The following is a 20,938-nucleotide window of genomic DNA, read 5'->3' as shown; positions in this document are numbered from 1 at the left end:
TGGGTAGGATATGCTGTGAAGATGAAGGGGAAAGGAGCAGGACACCCAAATTTGTTATTCAGGAGAGGCAGAATAGTGGCATATATGTAATAGATGCCATACAGGAAGAGGAAAGATGACTGAATAATTCTGCTTTGGAAAGTTTTGATCATGTGCCATCAAGTAAGATAAACACCAGTTTTGGATTCCTTATCAAAGATCTGGGCTAGAAATAGAGAATTTAGAGTTATGACTCCAGGGCACTTAAATCCATGAGTGAATACATTGCTTTAAGTCAAATATAAATAAACCTGTGGACTTTCTCCCGAAGAAAACAGACATACACATATATAAATATTTTATAATTCATTTCAGAAGCCACATGAATACCATGAAACCCATCCACATGAACCCCTAAAAACCTCTTCAGAGTAGACAGTAGAGGGCCAAGAATAGAGTCCTAAGAAACAGATCAGCAGTTATAATATGAAGAAAGTGTTACCATAAGAGAACAGAATGTTACAACTGCTGTTCACAGTATTTGGCCACTCCCGGGTCTTAGGTGAGTTTAGCACACATACTTTCAAAAGAACTGGGGGAGAAAGCAAATTTCGGTGGGTTGAAGAATAAATGGAAGGGAGAAAATAAGGAAATAAAATGGGTACAAGCTATTTTTTCAAGGAACCTGGCAGAGAAGAGGAGAAAGGCAAGAAATAGTAAAATACATTGGGTCAACAGTTTTTTAAAATATAGGAGAGAGTTTAGCACAATTCAATAATCAGGGGAGAAGACAAGGAGTAGAGAGAGAGGGAAACAGTAGAGAGAGAAGGAAACACTGCTATGACTAAGGGACTATTCCCTTAGTCATAATAGTCACTCCTAATCACTCATAGGAGTGAATGAGAATAAAAGCATGAGGTAGAGATAAGACTGCTAGAAGGAAGAGCAGGGAGGGATGGATGTCTGGAGGTACAGATACAATTGTAACATGGTGAAGCATTGAACAGGGAGAGAGAAAGGTGGTGAAAGGGAGTTTCCACCAAAATCTTTGAGATTTGCTGAAACAATTCAAAAGACAATGAGAAAATAATTTTTGAAGACAGAAGCAAAAGTTTGATTTCACCACCAACGATAATTTAGGAAACTGATTAAGAAACCACCAGTAAAAGGGGCGCCTGGGTGGCTCAGTGGGTTAAAGCCTCTCTGCCTTCGGCTCAGGTCATGATCTCCGGGTCCTGGGATCAAGTCCCGCGTTGGGCTCTCTGCTCAGCAGGGAGCCTGCTTCCCACTCTCTCTCTCTCTGCCTGCCTCTCTGCCTACTTGTGATCTCTGTCTGTCAAGTAAATAAATAAAATCTTAAAAAAAAAAAAAAAACCAGTAAAAGATTTTTTCAGGTAGCAATGAATACTCAGTTTATACTGGAAAAACACAAATTTAGAGTGGCAATAATCTGGCAAACGAACAAAGATTGGTATGATCCAGTGTTGAGGTTTTATAACATAGCAACAGTAGTAGGACAGTGGAGTCTAAATGATGAGACCAAGCTCTGATTTGAGGTCCAAACCAAAGGAAATGATGTTCAAGTTGGAGGTCTTAAAGACACATCATGGGGCCCTGCATGGCTTAGAGGGTTAAGCATCTGCCTTTGGCTCAGGTCATGATTCTGGGGTCCTGGGATCCAGTCCCACATCCTGCTATCTGCTTTGCAGAGGGCCTGCTTCCCACTCTCCCTCTGCCTGCTGCTCCCCCGTTTGCACTTTCTGTCGGTCAAATGAATGAATGGAATCTTTAAAAAAAAAAAAAAAAAAAAAGACACATCATAATGTGCATGGTGAAAATTTCTGGTTTATAAGACTACAATGAATACATTTTAAGATAAACTGTCCTATGTAGCAGTTACCTCAGTAATTTTTATTACATATTTAGTATGACCTACTAAATGGCAAATGAATGAAAAAATCTTTTAATAATAAATATTAACACCTTAGCATATAACTCATAAAAGACTAAAACCCAAAAGACTATTTTTATTGGCCAGCAGTAGCCACTTGTGATTATCTGAATGAATCTTCAGAATGTTGATTGGATATAAGTACAGATAAAAAGAAAAGGTCTTGAAGTACTTAATTGTCCTTTTAAACATTCAATTTAGGGAAGAAAAAAATCCGAATGGAATATGTTTCCCTTTGTGAAATGATATTGACCAACAACCAGTGGACTAGAATTCTAGTACACATTATTCTGAAATACCACATAGCAAGTTTTTCTAAAAGGGGTCTGACTGCTTGACCCTTACTTTAGGAAAATACAGTTACTGTATTTTTTATTATAAACAAATAACAGCCAAACTATATTTCCTAACGAATGTAAAGTCACCAATTAACTCTTGGCAATCATGGATAGTAGAAAATTACTGGCAGGAAAAGTCAAAGTAATATAATGTAGGTGAGGGATAAAAACACTGGACTAACGGGAGTAGGCTGTGAAAGGAGTAAAATTAGAATTTAAGATTTCAATACTTAGAATGATATGCCAACAAACCAGATCTTGAAAAATAAACTGGAATATTTATATTTTACTTCTAAAAAGTGAGTTGTAAAAGAGTTAATTAAGCCAAGATTTGAATTTAGAAAACACCAGCCTTTGTAGACACATTACATATATAATCCTCTAGTATGCCATTTCAAAGGGGGGTCATTTTTCACAGTAAATTCTAAAGAAGATTTTTGCCTTTTATTCCTACCTTGTACATTATTGCCATCAGTTAGTTAATACAATAGAGTCATATCATAGGCACAGTTACCTATTTGAATCAACCAAATAAAACAGGCCAAATAAAGTTATAGACAGACAGAAACAGTAATACTGGAGTTTCTGCCACTATTTAATAACTGACTACTTGCTCCAGAGTGAATGGAAGATGAGCAATAAAACTATGATGCTCCCTTCATGTGTGAGTCACTATATGTATCTCAAACTGTGAGCATCCTGCTACACTGCAATGTTTAAACCTATGTTCCCTTAAAAAAAAAAAAAAAAAATAGGGCATCTGGGTGGCACAGTAGGTTGAGTGTTGGACTCCTGATTTTTGTGAGATCAAGCCTGGCCTCTGGCTCCATACTCGGCTTAGAGTTTGCTTAAGATTCTCTCTCCCTCTGTCCCCCCCGCCTCTGCACACTCTCTCACTCTCTCAAAATAAATAAATAAAATCTTTTAAATATATATATACACACACATCATGGCCATTAAACACAAGCCAACTTTTCACCTGTTTCATTTGAAGAAACTGATCATTTTCCAAGTCTGGAAAAAAGACACGACTGCATATAACATACTAAAACAGTGCATTCTGACAAACTTGTGTCCAGTTGAAGGATTTTCAAGGGCAATTTTTTTTTTTAAGATTTTATTTATTTATTTGACAGAGAGAGATCACAAGCAGGCAGAGAGGCAGGCAGAGAGAGAGGAGGAAGCAGGCTCCCCGCTGAGCAGAGAGGCTCAATCCCAGGACCCTGGGATCATGACCTGAGCTGAAGGCAGCGGCTTAACCCATTGAGCCACCCAGGCGCCCCTCAAGGGCAATTTTTAACTATTCATTATTTCCACCCAAGAAGTTCACTTAATATCCTAACTCATTCCTAAGCAAGAAGCAACTGCTCTTCAACAGTTTCCAGTCAAATTAGAAAACACACTTGGAGCCTCTACAACACAGAAAGCAAGGGTAATATAAATAATACATAAATATACACTTTTTATATAAATAACATATCTAATGTTTTATTAAAAATAAAATTTATATAAGGTTCATACTCTTTAATTTACTTCCCCCAACTATTTACTTATATTAAACCTAGGTTTCCCACCCTAGGAAGAATAGACCTAATTAGGCTCATAACTCTAAACCATTTCATATTATAAAAGACCCCCAAAATTATGTTAATTTTACTTTTTAAGGATAAAGAACTCTTTTCTTTAATGCCCTTGGAAAAACAAGTATCTAGAAAATTATATCAGCTCCAGTTAAGAACAAGAAGTGTAGTCAGAAAGCATTTCACAAACCCTAAACAAGTTCACTTATTACTCCTGGATAACACATGGAACAGATACACAACAAAATAGGAGTGTCTATCTTAACTCTCTCCACACTAGTCCAGTTGAAAAGTCCTGGGCCAGGTTATCTGAGAAAGGCAGAATTCTAATTCTACCCCAACCTATGGGCTTCTGGAAGACCCAAAAAATGTCTATCTGTCTCTTAATAAAACCTGAATTCACTAAACCAAAACTCTAGTGATTCTCAAGCCTTAGCTATTTAGAGAGAAAGAGTTTTCCTGACCTTACACTGGTTCTTCTGTATTACAACTTTATGAATATGAGCTCCTTTAAAAATTCTGACTCAAGTTTTTACACCCAAACAAACAGGATTATCCACTCTGAATCAAAAAAAAAAAAAAAATTATCAAAGGGTATGATGACCTTAATCTTTACTTCTTATTGTTTTGTGCATAGCAGAGGAAATTCTTAAATAGCCCTAACACTGACATTATATAAAAGAAGTTGGCACACACTCACTACCCCTTTTTCTCAAGTAGAGAGAAACATTAAAATGAGGACTCCAATGAATTTATGTGGTAAACAAAAAATAAAAAACAGAAAAGTAAATTACTACTCACTAGACATTATGAATGCCTCCCTATGTACAAATACATGGAGAGTAAAAATTCTGTTATGTTACTACACTGCATTTAATATATATGCTTTATTTATTATTTCTGAAAAAAAAATGTATTGACATAGCTGTTATTTAACATTCATGTGTGAACTGTTTTAATATTATGAAAACTTAACTATTGATTAAAAAAAAAAGAATGCTTTCTTTTGCTTTCTGTGATATCAGTCAGAAATATGCCCTGACAAATAAAGGTCCACCAGAATGTCTTTTCTGTGTCTTGTCCTGAGATGAACCATCATCTTCTTATGAGACTTTATCCTCTGCTACTCACAGCTTCCTAAACTAAAAAAAAAGTTTGAAAGGATCAGGACTGTTAGTTGTCATTCTTTTATATTCTTTCTAGGCCACTTTTCTTAGCAATAAATTATATATTCTACAATTGAGAGGAAAAACAAGTTTTGAAAATGATACTCTTCACCTTTTTAAAATCTAATTACTGAAAGAAACGTCATGTTTCAAAAAGCATTACAAACATATTTTTAAAATTCACTTTCTCTAATGTCTTAAAAATTAGTGCAAGTAACCTTAAACTTTTAAATAATAATATAGACATTTCTCTAAAGATTGTTGGTTAACAATTTTTGCAGTGAAGATACCAGGAAAATCATGATATCTGTTGACTTAATAAAAATGGTATCTGTATAGATTGAACAATGATGTTTTTGAATGTTTTTCATTCAAAACAATGATGTTTTTCAATGTTTTATAAAAATTTCCATGTAAGTATAGACCAGAAAACAACTGATTACTGGATGTTGCTTTCTGATCATAAATATACTTTAAAAGAGCTATTTGTACTTAAGTCATCAAATTTATGCACTCCTTCCCACATTAGTGACTTCTAAATAGGTGAACACACCAGTCATCCTACTTTAAGCCTTCTCTTTACCAAGTCAATCAATCCCATTTCTTTCCATCAACCCCCTCATTATGCCTTGGTTTACATCCTGTAAATTGCAGTATTTTTCAAAAGAGAAAGATCTGAAGCAAATATGGCAAAAATTAAAACTTGTTAAATCTTGTTAAATTATTTTCTGAAATCTCCCATATTCTTGAAATATTTCATAATTAAAAGTTTTAATTAAGTTTCAATAAATACAGAGGCTAATAAGAGAGAGAGTAGTTTTAAAGCAACAAACTGAATGGCAAATCACTGGTTCTGAAACTACTACCTAAAAATTATCAGGTTAATGAGAGACTGAACATCTGAACATGGAGCATCTGGGTGCTTGTTTAATGTTCCCACACACATTGTGCCTCAATGCCTTTCAAGGAAATAGTTCATAATAGGTAACCAAATTTTTGAAATATGTACCAACTTTTTAAAAGGTTAAAGGGGAAAAATGAACACAAAGTAAAAGATCAGACAAGCCCATCACAGTAGCACACCTTGAGACCTTGTAAAGACTTGAGAAACACCAGCTCACTGGGGTGAAAAAGTAAACTTCAAGGTGGTAATCTAACCAAGGAAGACTAAAACTTGATCAATTTTCACAATCATCTGAAAAAGATGTTAAAGTGTTTTTTATCCCACTTTTTATTCAGTACCAATAAAAAATATATTGCATCTGGTGAAAACACTTTCTATCCCTTCACCAGTTCATTCAAGAAAAATTTACTCAGTGGGGATACATGATAAAATTGCTGACATGGAATTGTCCCCTCTCTCTTTATTAGTAATATTTTCTTCTCTAATGGATCATCTCCAAAGCCTAAAAATATGGTATAAGGGCTCCCATGTTTAAAAACTCCTACTGACTCCACAGCCCTCTTCAATTAACATCTTACTTTTCAGCTTCTCTACAATAAAAATTCCATTCTGATCAGGCTTTTACCTCCACTGTTCATCAAAAGAGCCATCAGTGTCACAAATAACCTCAACATTGCCAAATTCAACGTTACTTCTCAGTCCTTGCTTAATTCCTGTCAGTTTTTGACCTAGTCCTTCTAGAAACAGTTGCTTCCCTTTGCACCTATGACACCAGTATATCGTTTTTTTTCTCTAACACTAGCACTTTTTTCTCCTGTTGATTCCTCCTCATCCTCCTATCCTTTAAGCATTGCTGTGAGCCAAGATCAGACCTCAGACCCTTCTTTAGCTACACTTGTTTCTTAGGTGATCCCATTCAGTCTCAAGGCTTTAAGTATCAGTTATACACTAATTCCAAATTCTTATCTCCATGCTGCACATCTCATCTGTATTCCAGATTTGTATACCCGTTACCTCTTTCACATCTCCACTTGCATGTCTAATAGTCAACTCAAACTTAAGAATAACAAAATTGATCTCCCACTGCAAATCTCCTGTGGTCTACTTCCCTTTAATGAATCACAACTCCATTCTGACTATTGCTAAGGCCAAAAATAAACTTGGAGTTCTGCTTTACTCATCAGCAAATTCTCCCAATTCTACCTTCAAAATATATTCAGAATCTGACCACTTCTGACTGTCACTCTCTCTTCCCTAGATTTTTAGAATCGCCTATCTAGTCTCCCTGTTTTCATCCTTACTAACAATCTAGTTTCCACACACAAACAAGAATAATTCTTCCCCCAAACAGGTAACATTTGTGGCTCTACTCTGCTCAAAAACCTTTAAAGGTTTCCCATACCTCTGAGTAAACTTCAAAGGTTTAAAGAACTTGGCTTTCTCTTACTTGGCTTTCTCCTCTAACTCTCCTCCTTGCTTGTATTGGGACATCCATATTGCCCTTCCTTCTAGTGCTATAACTATACCAAGCAGATCTCCCTATATGAACACTTTTCTCAAACATGCCACATAGGTAGCTCCTTCATTTCCTCAGGTCTTTGCTCAAATGTCTCTTTACCAGAGAAGCCTTCTCTGAACAGCACCCTCTTCCCTAATCCTTCTCTTGCATTCAACTCACTTTATTTCATGGCACTTATCACATGACATGTTTTCTGTGCTTTTTATCAGTTTCATCTAATAGAATATGAGCCAGATGAGGGTGAAAATTTTGCTTTGTTCATTGTAGTATCCACATCATCTAAAATAAATCAGTATTTTGGGCCTAGTGGGTTCTCAGTAAGTATTTGTATAATGGCCAGATAGACCGACTGAAAAGAAAGATAAAAGGAGTTCAAAATGGCCACAAAAAAGAGGCAGTATTTACAGGTCTGGATATACACACACACACATATATAAAATATGTATTTTTTAATGTTTACATCATCTTCATTTCAAAACCTCAAAAATACCCCCCCAACACATAAGTTAATTTAATCATTTGATTAATTTATTTTAGTCCTTAAGGAGATGTTTTACAAACTAGTAAGTTTTCCACACACAAAAGAAATAAAAATCTAACGTGATTTTCTCAACTCATGATGCCACTCTTCTCAAAGAACTCAAGAACTTGTACATGCAGAAATTTAATCCTGAAGTTAATATTTGGGTGTTTTCTAAATTTCAGGCTAATATAATAGAAAACAAAAAGCAATGGTAAAATTTGACAGTTGCTAGAAAACTTAGAGTAGGAGTGGGCTCAGAAGGAAAACCACAGTAGAAGAATGTAAGAACAGATTCCACTCACCTGTTACTTCTTAACTAGCATTTCTATTATATCCAATAAATACAAAGAGAAGAGCTCTGAAAAACAAGTTAAATCATTTTTCAAACTCCCTAATAACTATTTTTCCCCCCAAGCTAATGGCCAAAATCAATAACTTAGGATATCAACTTTTTCACTTTTTAAATCAATGACAAAGCCTCTACTTTACTCACTTCAGACTGACCAGGCTGCATTCACAGGTACTTTTCCTTGATTCAAGTCAATTCAAAGTCTCACAAAGCCAGCATCTTGACTAGCACCTCAGGACTGCAGTAGTGTATGTCTTGCTTTTCCCTAGTACCTTGCATGGTTCTTGGCCTATACCAAGAAACTCAATAAATATTTGTTCAATGATCTGTGACTCTTTCTAAAAGTGATCTTTAGGCTATTCCTTGTTTCCCCACCCCCAGAGTGCAGACAGTGCTAATATTTTGCAAAGTTTCCTTCACTCCTTAAAGAATGCTCATAAAAACAGTTTAAGGAGTCCCCCGGTGTTAAAAGTCCTGCTTAAATCAGGTCTATTTTAGAAAATGCATGCACACTGGGAAAAAATGCACTGAGATTATTTTTACAAAATGAGTATCATCCTCATATTAAGTTCTTCTTATAAATCATATGTGTCAGGTTTTATAATTAAGTTTCTTAAATCAAGATGAAGGTATATTTATTTCTATTGATGTTTAAAAGTAGAATTTAACATTTTTAGATTGTTTTATCTGATTAGCCTGTTGGGCATTTATTGACTTTCAAGAAAGTAAGTAAAATAATTTTTCTAAAAACGACAAATAGAACCCTTCAACAAAGGGATGTCCATGTGGTTTTCTGTCTTTGGACATGTAAGAATTGGAAGCAAAGAAACATTGACTTGAAGACGACTGGGGTCAGCCTTCTCCCTGCAGGCTCAAGATCAACCATCCGAGAATGGAAAAAAAAGAAGAAAAGAAATAAAGAAAAAAACTGTCTCATTAGTAAGAATTTTATTGGAATGGAATGTTTTCCTTTATCAAATTTGCATGCCATGCTTCCAAGCTACACACAACTGAGTAACTTTCTAGTCATTAACTTAATTTCAAAATGACCTAGCAAAGTTTAAAAATGCTGGGAAACTGGGGCAACTAGGTGGCATAGTCAGTAAAGCGTCTGACTCTTGGTTTTGGCTCAGGTCATGATCTCAGGGTCCCGAGATGGAGGCCTGAGATGGAGGCCCAGCCTACTCAGGATTCTCTCTCCCTTTCCCTCTGTCCTTCTCTATTCCCCCACCCCCTATGCCACATCCACTCTCTCTCTAAAATAAATAAATCTTCAAAAAAATAAGTAAAAACAAAAATGGTGGGAAACGTTACCAACCTCCTCTCTGACTACTCCATAATCCCGAGATAATTCCCTCCTTTTGAAGCTCTGCTTTAATAGACCAGAATAGAGGCTTCTGAATTCATATCGTTTAGTTACAAGTTCTCCAATATAAATTGGTTGCATTGGGATCACTGGGGAGTTGTTTGAACATAGACGTTTCTAGACACCACCCGCAGAAATTTTGATTCAGTACATTTAAAAATCTCTGGTTTAATTATTTTTTTAAAGATTTTATTTATTTATTTGACACAAAGAGAGAGAGAGAGATCACAAGGAGGCAGAGAGGCAGGCTGAGGGAGTAGAAGGGAAGCAGGCTCCCTGCCTAGCAGAGAGCCCAATGTGGGGCTCCATCCCAGGACCCTGGGCTCATGACCTGAGCCTAAGGCAGAGGCTTTAACCGACTGAGCCACCCAGGTGCCCCTCTGGTTTAATTATTAAACAAGTAGGTATGAACTTTCCCACCTTCAAATATAAATATTTCTTAGCAATGATTTTATTAAAACATATACTGAGAATACTTACTGCTACCTGTAAATTTATTACATATTACTAGCTTTAAAATTATGTGTGTCTTCCAAATTCCACCCTTATTTTCCACATCAGTTCAAACCTTTGATAATGAATTTCCTAACAATTCTCTTTGAAGAACAGATCATAGAATTAGAGGAAGATAAACTCCAAAACCAGATAAAATAAGATTCTACCTTAATTTACAAAGGTCCCCAGGAGTTAGTCTATTCAAGTAACAACGAGGAGAGGCAAAATGACATAGTATGAAAGTAAAAAAAAAAAAAAAAGAATGAGAACTGAATTCAGATGTCCATTTTTGTTTGATGATAAAAAATCAGCTAACTTTTCTGGGCATCAACTTTCTGATCCATAAAATAAAGAGGAGTTTCAAAATTATATATTTTTTTAAAGATTTATTTATTTATTTGAGAGAGAATACAAACTGGGGGAGCGGCAGAGGGAAAGGGAGAAGCAGGCTCTCTAATGAACAGGGAACCCAATGTGGGGCTCAATTCCAGCTCCCTTGAGATCATGACCTGAGCTGAAGACAGAGGTTTAGCTGACTGAGCTACCCAGGTGCCCCTCAAGATGATTTTTAAATGCTCCTTTCAGGCTGAATGATCTGATTAAGTCAGATTCAAAGATGGATTAACCTGTATTAAATCTGAATAACATAGTTTCAGAAATAAGACAACCTGTTATCTTATTTCTGAAACCTGTCTTATTTCTGAAACCTGTAACCTGCTGTTACAGCTAACAGCAGGAAAATGAAACTGAACACAAACATTCTCAAACATACTTGCTCATCTACATGCAAAATGGAGGACTTAAATGAGATATTATATGGTAAATGAATTAACATTTACATAGTCTACTATGAGGGAGGCATTATACTAGGCAAAAGATGTAAGAAATAAGACCCAGTAACTACTTTAAAAAACTTTACAGTATAACGTAGGAAAAAGACACATAATGCCTACCTTCTCACAAGTACTAAATACATTAAGATACCTTATTCTTTCCTCGTTGGTAATTATGCACTTTTTCTTTCGATAAATGTTTGTTAAAATTTCAGCTTCAGGTAGTTATCTCCTCAGAGTTGAAAACTGTGCCACATTATATAAAGATATACTTTGCACTTCAAGGGCTTATGCTAACTACCTCCCCAGAGAAGGTACTATGGGGCAAAAAATTTACTTGTCAATAAGTACCATACATATTTCTGATGAATATGCTTTGTGCATATAATTCTTATGAATTACAAGTTATTAACACATAGAAGATCCAATGAGACCAATGTAAAAATGGGAAAAATAAAGTCTTTTTCAGATAGAAACTGATTTCCAATTGTGAACTTTGTATTTAAGCCAACTTTACAGAAAGAAAAAAAAATTATTCTGGGGGCTCCTGGGTGGTTCAGTCAGTTAAGCGGCCGACTCTTAATTTTGGCTCAAGTCATGATCTCAGGGTATTGAGACAGAGCCCTGCATTGGGCTCCCCACGCAGTGGGGAGTGTGCTTGAGATTCTCTCTCTTTTTCTCCCAATACCCCTCCCCCCACTTGAGCTCCCTCTCCCTCTCTCTCTCAAATAAATAAATCTTTATTTTTTTTTAACTCTTTTTTTTTTTTTAAGATTTTATTTATTTATTTGACAGAGAGAGATCACAAGTAGGCAGAGAGGCAGGCAGAGAGAGAAGGAAGCAGGCTCCCTGCTGAGCAGAGAGCCCAATGCGGGGCTCGATCCCAGGACCCTGAGATCATGACCTGAGCCGAAGGCAGCGGCTTAACCCACTGAGCCACCCAGGCGCCCCAACAAATAAATAAATCTTTAAAAAAAAAATTATTCTTGGGCGCCTGGGTGGCTCAGTGGGTTAAGCCGCTGCCTTCGGCTCAGGTCATGATCTCAGGGTCCTGGGATCGAGTCCCGCATCAGGTTCTCTGCTCTGCGGGGAGCCTGCTTCCTCCTCTCTCTCTCTCTGCCTGCCTCTCTGCCTACTTGTGATCTCTGTCAAATGAATAAATAAAATCTTTAAAAAAAAAAATTATTCTTAACTGGCAAAACATTGGCACGTATGCTTTTTGATCAAAGGCAAAATCAAGTCATGCTGTTCAAGAAAAATAATCTATTCCTTTTTAGGGGCCCATTACATATTATTATTGACAATAACTTACTCTCATGAAAAGCTTCACTTTGGTCCACTAGAGATCCACGACATGAAGAGGAACCTTAGTTAAGATTCTCTGTTAAAAGGATATGGGACTATAGAAAGTTGCATAAGCACAGACACTGTCTCTCTCTTGATTTTCTAGGCCTAGCACAGTGCCTGGCACAGATGAAGATATGCAAGAATGAAATAAAAGAAAGCTGTTCAGCAGGGATCAAGGCGGCTAAACCATGAAAAATTATTCATCTAAATAAGATCATATAGCCTACACTTAATTGGCCTCTCTAAGGAGCGCTTTTCTCATGCGAGACTACTATTATAGTATTATCACAAATAAAAAATACATGCACAGAACCTCAATCCAGATTAGAATCAAAAGCTGAATTCTTAACTTTTCACAACACTCTGAAAATGAGAAAAAAAATTCATCCATGAAACATGAAATCTAGTGATGAAGATACTGGTTATTCAATCCAATCTTACTTAGAGAAAGAAAATACTCTTACTAGCTTGAGTGTACATGTGATACCATTCATATCAAACTTTTAGCTAACGCTAAAATTACGCTTCTTTTAAACCAAAGAAGAGCAAAATACACTGCATTCAATAAATTAACTTATGATATAAAGGCTATTTAATACAACTGCCCCATACCCACAACACCTGCCTCAAACGCGCACACATCTACTTACTTCAATATGACATTCTAGACTCGGCGACTGCTAAATTCACCCACAATTCACCATGACCAACTCCCTAACCAGACTATTTACTTTTCAGTGTGGGGGTAAAAAAAATATAAAGGAGGCTTTTCTCCCAAAATCTGGGTGAAGAAAACGAAAAAGTTACCACGGCTATTAACAAAACAAACGAAACCTAAAGAAAGCAAATTACCCTCAAACAGGAAAGAAAAATCACCCCATCGGGTCACACGTTGTGGCCTAATACCTGGCCAATGTGTGGCTTGGGTCGATTTTTCTCATCACGACCCCCACCTACAGATTCCAAGAGTGGGACCAGACTGTCGTAGACCACAGACACGACTTCAGGCCCCGAGAGGGATGACAGCTCTTGGCTTGCCGCCTAGTCCCGAAGGGGCTGTCGGGTCGCGTAGCCCCCACCCCCGAACTCCCGGGCCCGCCATCTAGCCCTGGCCGCGGCGCCCCTCCTCCTTCTCCCACCTCCACCTCCTCACCTCTCGGCACCAGCTCACGCGCGTCCCATCACTCGGTCAGCTTCTGCCTTCGAGTCTCCCTCCCTTTCGTTTTCATTTTTACTTCCCACGCCGGGTAGAGAACGGAGGGCAGAGCCGAAGATGCCAGTGGGCGGCTGCACCGCTGTGCCTCCCTCCGCACCCCACCCGGAGCTCGCCGGGGTCGCTCCCAGTCACAGCGTACAGCGCCCCGACCACCACACAGACCTACAAACCCGGCTAGAAGGGAGGGGGCGGAGCGAGCGCGCGCCTACACGTCACCCGACCGCCGCGCCGCCAACGTCGGCACGTCGGCTCCCCCGGGCCCCACCCCGTCCGCGCGCGCCGCCGCCCGCCTCCCGCTCGCCTCCCGCTCACCCCCCGCTCGCGGAGCTGAGCTGCGAAGGGGGCCGGGCTGGCGCCGAGGGCGCGTCCCCAAACGGGCACGGGCGCGGACGCGCGCGTTCCTGGGGCTCCGCGGTCAGGTGGGTGTCCCTGCGGGGTCAGGCCTGCAGCTTCTAGCTCGCTGCCAGAGGATTTTCCTCGCAATTACTGGAGTTGACTGCATCTTTTCTCCTAGTCTTTTCCCTAGGATGAAGACAAAGAAGTAATAATTCCTACAAAGGAGAGAAGAACAGTAAGTATGAAGTCTGAAGAACCGGGTCATTGCGATCTGCATCACCAGCCACGAGCTCCCGGCTATGGGACACCTTACACGCGGTTCTCTAGTCTCGGGTCCGCTTTCCTTAAGCTTTCTCAATTCTCAGTTCAGTTATCTTCAAGTTCTCTCTGCTATCTGGTCCTTTGGTCGGACGGCCGCCTCCACAAACAAAATGTCTTTAAGATTCCCTGGCTCGTTTGGAAAGACTGACGACATTAAGAAAAATTAACAAACCTCAAGAACTGTCTGGGTATGTGTATACAGTTCCAGACCAAACGTCGGGCATGACGGCCTGACTTAATGTGTCCTAGCTTCCTCCTCTTCCACCTCCGTTTCTCAGAAGGAATGTGTCCTGATGCCTAATGGAACTGTGTTTTATAGAAAGGCAGTCAACAGTAATGCGGTTAATACTCTTGACTGGCCAAGCCATAATTGGAGTTCTGTGTTCAATCTAGATTGAGCACTTAAAAAAAAAAAAAAAAAAAAAAAACAAAAAAAATAACAAGCAAACTCAAAGAAGCTGCTATTATTTCACAGAAGAGCAGATGATGACGAGAACCCCAAAATGTAACACATAAAAGAAGTACTGATTGAAGTGGGGAGGATTCTCAGAGAAGAGAGAAAGCTACAGGAACATGGAATAAACACTAGTCGTGTGATACTAGATTCGTTTCATTTGGTCTCAAGAGATGCAGACTTGAGAGAAACGGGTTCCATGTCCTGAAAAAGGAGATCTTTCTAGCAGTAGTCAGAGAAGTTGTCTGCCTTAGGATATGTGGGGGCCTCAACTACTGGATTTGACCTTAATTAGATTCTGAAGGCTTATTTCATAGGTAGGAGGTGCAAGGGAGCCATATATGAAAAGAACTAGCTCATGGTTTTTTTTCTTTTGTTTGTTTTTTTTTAAAGATTTTACTTATTTATTTATTTGTCAGAGAGAGAGCGTGCACAGGCAGACAGAATGGTAGGCAGAGGCAGAGAGAGAAGCAGGCTCCCTGCTGAGCAAGGAGCCCGATGTGGGACTTGATCCCAGGATGCTGGGATCATGACCCAAGCTGAAGGCAGCTGCTTAACCAACTGAGCCACCCAGGCTCATGGTTTTTTATAGTCATTCCCAGCCTTCAGATTGGATCAACCCTTGGTCCCAGACTTAAAAGAATTTAGAGGTTAATTTATGAGACAAGACAAATGCATGCCACATGATACCGAGAGGTACTGACAGTAAGTGGTAGACATTCATGTGGCAGATTGTTCTTTTCTTATCACAGTTCCCAAGAGTTAAGGGAGAAGAAGGAGATTGAAAATGGACCCTGCCTAGAACTGCCCTAGAACTAACCAAATGCGGCTCTTTACCCTTGAAATGTAGCAGAAAATGTAAACATGCAGCAAGTGCAAAATATACACCAGATTTTGAAATTTAGTACAAAAACAAAAGTAAAATATCTTAATTCTTATATTGAGTACATATTGGAATATAGGGTCAGTCATATTAAAAGTAATTTTGCCTGGTTTTTTTTTTTTTTTAATGTGGCTTCTAGGAAGTTTTAAATTACATAGGTAGCTTGCATCTTATTTCTATTAAGCAATTCTGACCTAGAGGGAAATACACTTCACTGAGCTCTGAGAACTATCTTTGTCCTCTTTGTAATCCCTGGAGGGTTTTCCAAAATGTCAGCGGAAAGAGTCTGATGACAGGATTCCTAATGAAGAGATAGAAGACTGTCTAGAAAGTGTGTTATGAGCAAAGACAAGGAAACAAGATTACAGATGCCCTCTATGATAATGAGTAACCCGTTGGTTTATAATGGAAGGTGCTTATTGGAAGGCAGTGACAAAGTTAAAATCAAAAGCTAATCTGTAAGAAGACTCAGTTTTTAATTTAAGAAATTTAATAGTGTAGGCAATTAGGATCTGGCAGTTACAAAATGGGATTGTGGGCACCTGGGTGGCTCAGTTGTTTAAGTGACTGTCTTCGGCTCATAATCCCGGAGTCCCAGGATCAGAATCAAGTCCCGAATGGGGCTCCCAGCTCCTCGGGAAGTCTGCTTCTCCCTCTGAGCTTCTCCCCTCTCATGCTCTCTCTCTCGCTCTCTCAAATAAATAAACTTTAAAAAAAAAAAAGAAGAGAAAATGGGATTATATGAATCTCTTGTCAATATTGAGTAGGGTGGGGATGCCTACATGACTCAGTCAGTTAAGGGAACCGGTGATCTTCACTTCAGGTCATGATACCAGGGTCCTGGGCTTGAGTCCCACATCAGGCTCCTTGCTCAGCGGGGAGTCCGCTTGTGCCTCTGCGTGCTGCTACCCCCTGCTTGTGCACACTCTCTCCGACAAATAAATACCATCTTTTAAAAAATATATTGAGCAGGGTGCGTTGAAACTAATGGGTGGTTGGGCAACCAATTAAAACTCATACTTCAAAATGTATTATTCTAGGGGGACGTGGGTGGCTCAGTGGGTTAAGCCTCTGCCTTTGACTGGGGTCATGATCTTGGGGTCCAGGGATCAAGCCCCTCATCAGGCTCTCTGCTCAGCAGGGAGCCTCCTCCCCCCACCCCGCCCCGCCTCTCCCCGCACCTGCCTCTCTCTGCCTACTTGTTATCTCTCTGTCAAATAAATGAATAAAGTATTTGTTAAAAATGTGTTATTCTGGGGCACCTGGGTGGCTCAGTCATTAAGCGTCTGCCTTTGGCTCAGGTCATGGTCCTGGGGTCCTGGGATCAAGTCCCCGCATCAGGCTCCCTGCTGGTCAGGAAGCCTGCTTCTCCCTCTCCCACTCCCCCTGCTTGTGTACCCTCTCTTGCTGTGTCTCTCTCTGTCAAAGAAATAAAATATTTAAAAAAAAAAAAAGTGTTATTCCACAAACAGTGGGTTATAGATTTAAATTGATTATGGTAGTTTTGCCCTGGTCCAAGGTTTCCCTTTCTGTTGTTTCAGTTACCTGAGGTCAACCACTATCAGGATGCAGATGATCCTTCTAATATATCATCAAAGGGACGATAGTGGCCTAATGCTATGTCACAATGCCTGTGTCATTCACTTCACTTCATCTCATCACTAGGCATTTTATCCTCTCACATCAAAAGAAGAAGGGTAAGTACACTACAATAAGATATTTAGAGAGAGAAAAAGACCACATTCACATAGCTTTTATTACATTATATTGTTGTAGTTATTCTGTTATTGGTCATTGTTGTTAATCTCTTACTGCCCCTAATTTATAAACTGAACCTTAACATAAGTGTGTATGTGTGGGAAAAAACATAGTATATACAGGGTACTAGCATTGGTTTCAGCATCCACTGGGGCAGTCTTGGAAGTATCTCACACAGACGGGATTAAAAAGTATGACATGAATCTGTATTGTTTGATATGGAAATTTATCAAGGAGTACCATTGAGTAAATAGTTTGGAAAATAATACATACACAACATGAACCCATATATGTAAAATTATATACGTGTGTGTATGTAACTAGATTATTTGACTAATAGTGCCTTAATTTTCTTAAAATTCCCTCAAAAACAGAAAATCTCAAGATGAAGGTGTTTCCAGCATATTTTCATGGACTCAACAAAGTCATCCATGTTTTTTGGTTCTTTTCATCTCTATGTTCTATCATTCTTAGCATGTTAGCCTTTCACTCTCACCCTTATTACCTCATGAGTTGTCAGAATGGGTTGATAAGCTCCAGACTCATGTCTAGCCCATGAGTCCCTTAGTATCTCAGTATGTGTATCTACTAGGTCTGTTCAGCTCACCAGTGTCCCACAGCCTTGGCTTCTGGATATTTTTGGTTTTACTTATTCACAGTCCATAGGTTCCCCCTCCTTTTTGCATACCCCAACTTAAAATTAACATCGGGTCTTAAAATTACATCTCTGCTGGACCCCAGTGCATTTCTTTGCCTGGAACTGACGCTTAACCTCTGGGGGATGCTGATTAATAAAAAACTCAATTCTAAAATGAGTTTCCCTAGTCTTTTTAATAAATGATGATGATACGGGGAAAAAAATTATGATGGGAGACGCTGTTGGTTGTCTACACAGTCACCATTTTTCTCCTCTTCCTTAATAAAATGAATTTGTTAGGTCATCAAACAACTAAAGGAATGTGAGCTCTTCCTGTTACCCTGGAAGTAATTCTATTTCCTTTTGAATAAGAATTTTGTAGAGGTGGTCATGTGATGAAGGGATAGTCAGCAAGGGGGGGTTCTGCAATAAGTTTTATCCAAATGGCAAATATATGCTTATAAGTTCTATAGAGAGCTATTCTTGGCTTACAGTTCAAGATGAGATGGTAGACTTGGCATATAATTTGCCTAATGTTCTTTCCTATACAGTGCTGAAATAAAAATTTAGAAGTAGGAAAACTGAGGAATAAATAAAAAAGTGAAGATAGTGTGTGTTTGGTGCATGTACTTATGTGGAGAGGAGAATGCTCAGTGGAGAAGAGAAAAGTAAATGAAACTTGAACAGTTTCCTGGGAAACAAGGCTAATGGTAGAGATTTGACTAGGAATAACACCTAAAACCATTGCCAAAAAATACAGTGAAGAAGCTACAAAAGAGTTGGTTGAGGCATGGCAGAGAGCAGAAGTAAGAATAAGGGCTGAAAATGGGGTTGACATTCTATATATGGTACACTTGACTCAGGCACCACACACATTTCCTTCTTCATTGTACATACTGAGAGCTGACAAAGACATCTGCCACCAAACAAAGAAACAAAAAAGACCCCAAAAGTCTTGAAATGAATTGTGCAAATAGTAGAGAGGAAATGAAAGCTTTTATGTTGACAACACAGTGTAATACCATTTTCATTGTGGTACTCAGGGCCAGCATTCAGAGAGCTAGTTACTTGCCTTCTCATCCTAAAGTAAAACCTGATATTTAGCATTCCTGGTCCTACCCTATCAAACCCAGGCACTTGTTCACAATTATACTACATAGGAGAGAAAACTGGAAGTCATCCTGCTTACTAAAAGCAAAGAAGGGCACCTGGATGGCTCAGTTGGTTAAGTGTCTGCCTTCAGATCAGATCATGACCCCAGGGTCCTGGGAGTGAGATCCTCATTGGGCTCCCAGCTTCTTCCTCTTTCCCTGCTTCTCCCTCTCCCCCTGCTTGTGGGCTCCCTCACTTGAGAGAGCCACCCAGGCACCCCTGTATAAATAAAACAAACAAATCAATTACCAGTTTATATATACATACATATTTAATTTTTTAATTTTTTTATTTAATGTACTTAAATACTTTAAACATATAAAATATATACTTTATATATTTTGCTGAATATTTATATGCATTTTATATGTGTATTTATCACATAAGTAGCAAATACAAGTAAATCTTATGTAACATATATAATATAATATATATTTAGATAAATATTTGTGTTATATCATATGTGTATGTGTATAGAAATGTACAATAAAGAATAAACAGGCAAATCAGGAAATCACTGTTATGAAAGAGAGAGAAAGGAAAACAGAAAAACAAACTCTAGAGGAAACAGATATATTTCACAAAATAGAAGGGAACATTTTTTAAAAACACTCCAATTTATAAACTTAAGTATTCAGAATATATTTTATCTATGAGCTATAAATAAGGTACTCCGAAAAAGGAGCAACCATAGAATCATATAGTTCAGAGACACTGAACACATGATTCCTTAAATGAGAAATTCAAGGGAAGTACCAGAGATAAAGTCAAAGAAATCTAGAACTTAGCATACAAAGACATAAACAGAAAATATGAGAAAACATGAAGAGTCACGGAGAGCCAATCCAATGGGCTAACATTCAACCATTAGAAAAGAAAGAGATTTAGAAAAAAAAGTGAGAAAAAAAATTTTAATTATAAGAGGGTTTTTTAGAATGTAGAGAGAAATGTTTTCAGATTGAGTAGAAAAAAATAGGGTATCAGAACATAGAAGGAAAAAGATTGACACTTGGAAATATTATCATGTAATACCAGGAATAAAAACTAGGGGGGCACCTGGGTGGCTCAGTTGGTTAAGCGACTGCCTTTGGCTCAGGTCATAATCTTGGAGTCCTGCATCGGGCTCCCTGCTCCCAGGGAGTCTGCTTCTTCCTCTGACCCTCCCCCTTCTCATGCTCACTCGCTCACTCTCTCATTCATTCTCTCTCTCTCTCAAATAAATAAAATCTTAAATAAAAAGAATAAAAACTAGGAATACTAGTCAGTAATAATAATATAATAAATCCCTAAAGTTTATAAACATAAAAGACATGTTATCAACAAAAGAATTAAAATCAAACCTATTGGGGCACCTGGGCGGCTCAGTTAGTTAAGCTTCCAACTCTTGATTTTGACTGGGGTCATGATCTCAGGGTCACGTGATCGAGCCACTCAATGGGCTCCTCTGTGGATATGGAGCCTGCTTGAGATTCTCCCTTTCCCTCTGCCTCCCCAGCCCTCTCTCTCCTCTTCAAAAGAAAAAAAAAAAAAAAATAGACCTAACAGCATTGGGTCCTAGAAGACAATGACAGAATATTTTCAAAGTCTTAATGGTAGATATCGTTCACTATAGATGTCTATATTTCTTCAAATTAGCAATTAACTGTAAGAGCAACATCAAGATTTTTAGACCATCAAATGTGGAACTGCAGAAGATTTTCCTCCCATGTGATCTTCACTCCAGCAAAAATAAGGCCAGAAACTCTGGGAAATAGTTCAGAAAAATTTGGCTGAAAACATGTAATTCTGGAGAAGGTATACCAATCTTAGAGGCAAACTGGCATTCCCAAAA

At 38.4% G+C, this 20,938-nt stretch overlaps 1 protein-coding gene, 1 long non-coding RNA gene and 1 other non-coding gene across 7 annotated transcripts in view; 2 read left to right on the top strand and 1 right to left on the bottom strand.

The window, feature by feature from the left end:
• ASCC3 (activating signal cointegrator 1 complex subunit 3) overlaps nucleotides 1-13,822 on the bottom strand; it is a 336,284-nt gene extending 322,462 nt beyond the window's left edge. The window contains exon 1 of one of the 2 annotated variants that reach the window (XM_032338962.1): nucleotides 13,504-13,822. The gene's annotated coding sequence lies outside the window, so the exon portion shown is untranslated. The remainder of the gene's footprint in view (nucleotides 1-13,503) is intronic. The other variant, XM_032338961.1, reaches the window with a different exon arrangement.
• LOC116589621 lies at nucleotides 9,072-9,204 on the top strand. Its single transcript, XR_004285380.1, has one exon. It is a non-coding gene; the product is annotated as a small nucleolar RNA SNORA38 (small nucleolar RNA).
• A 23-nt stretch (nucleotides 13,823-13,845) lies between the features above and the next one.
• LOC116588191 overlaps nucleotides 13,846-20,938 on the top strand; it is a 43,515-nt gene continuing 36,422 nt past the window's right edge. For 3 of the 4 annotated variants that reach the window (XR_004284835.1, XR_004284833.1, XR_004284832.1), the window contains exons 1-3: nucleotides 13,846-13,985; nucleotides 14,081-14,411; nucleotides 17,102-17,257. This is a non-coding gene — a long non-coding RNA (uncharacterized LOC116588191). Of the gene's footprint in view, nucleotides 13,986-14,080; nucleotides 14,412-17,101; nucleotides 17,258-17,692; nucleotides 18,135-20,938 lie in introns of those variants that run through there. The other variant, XR_004284834.1, reaches the window with a different exon arrangement.

This window comes from Mustela erminea, chromosome 4, assembly GCF_009829155.1.
Source record: "Mustela erminea isolate mMusErm1 chromosome 4, mMusErm1.Pri, whole genome shotgun sequence".
Lineage (NCBI taxonomy): Eukaryota > Metazoa > Chordata > Mammalia > Carnivora > Mustelidae > Mustela > Mustela erminea.
Note: the sequence above shows the minus strand (reverse complement) of the source record. Positions and strands in the feature narration are given on the sequence as shown.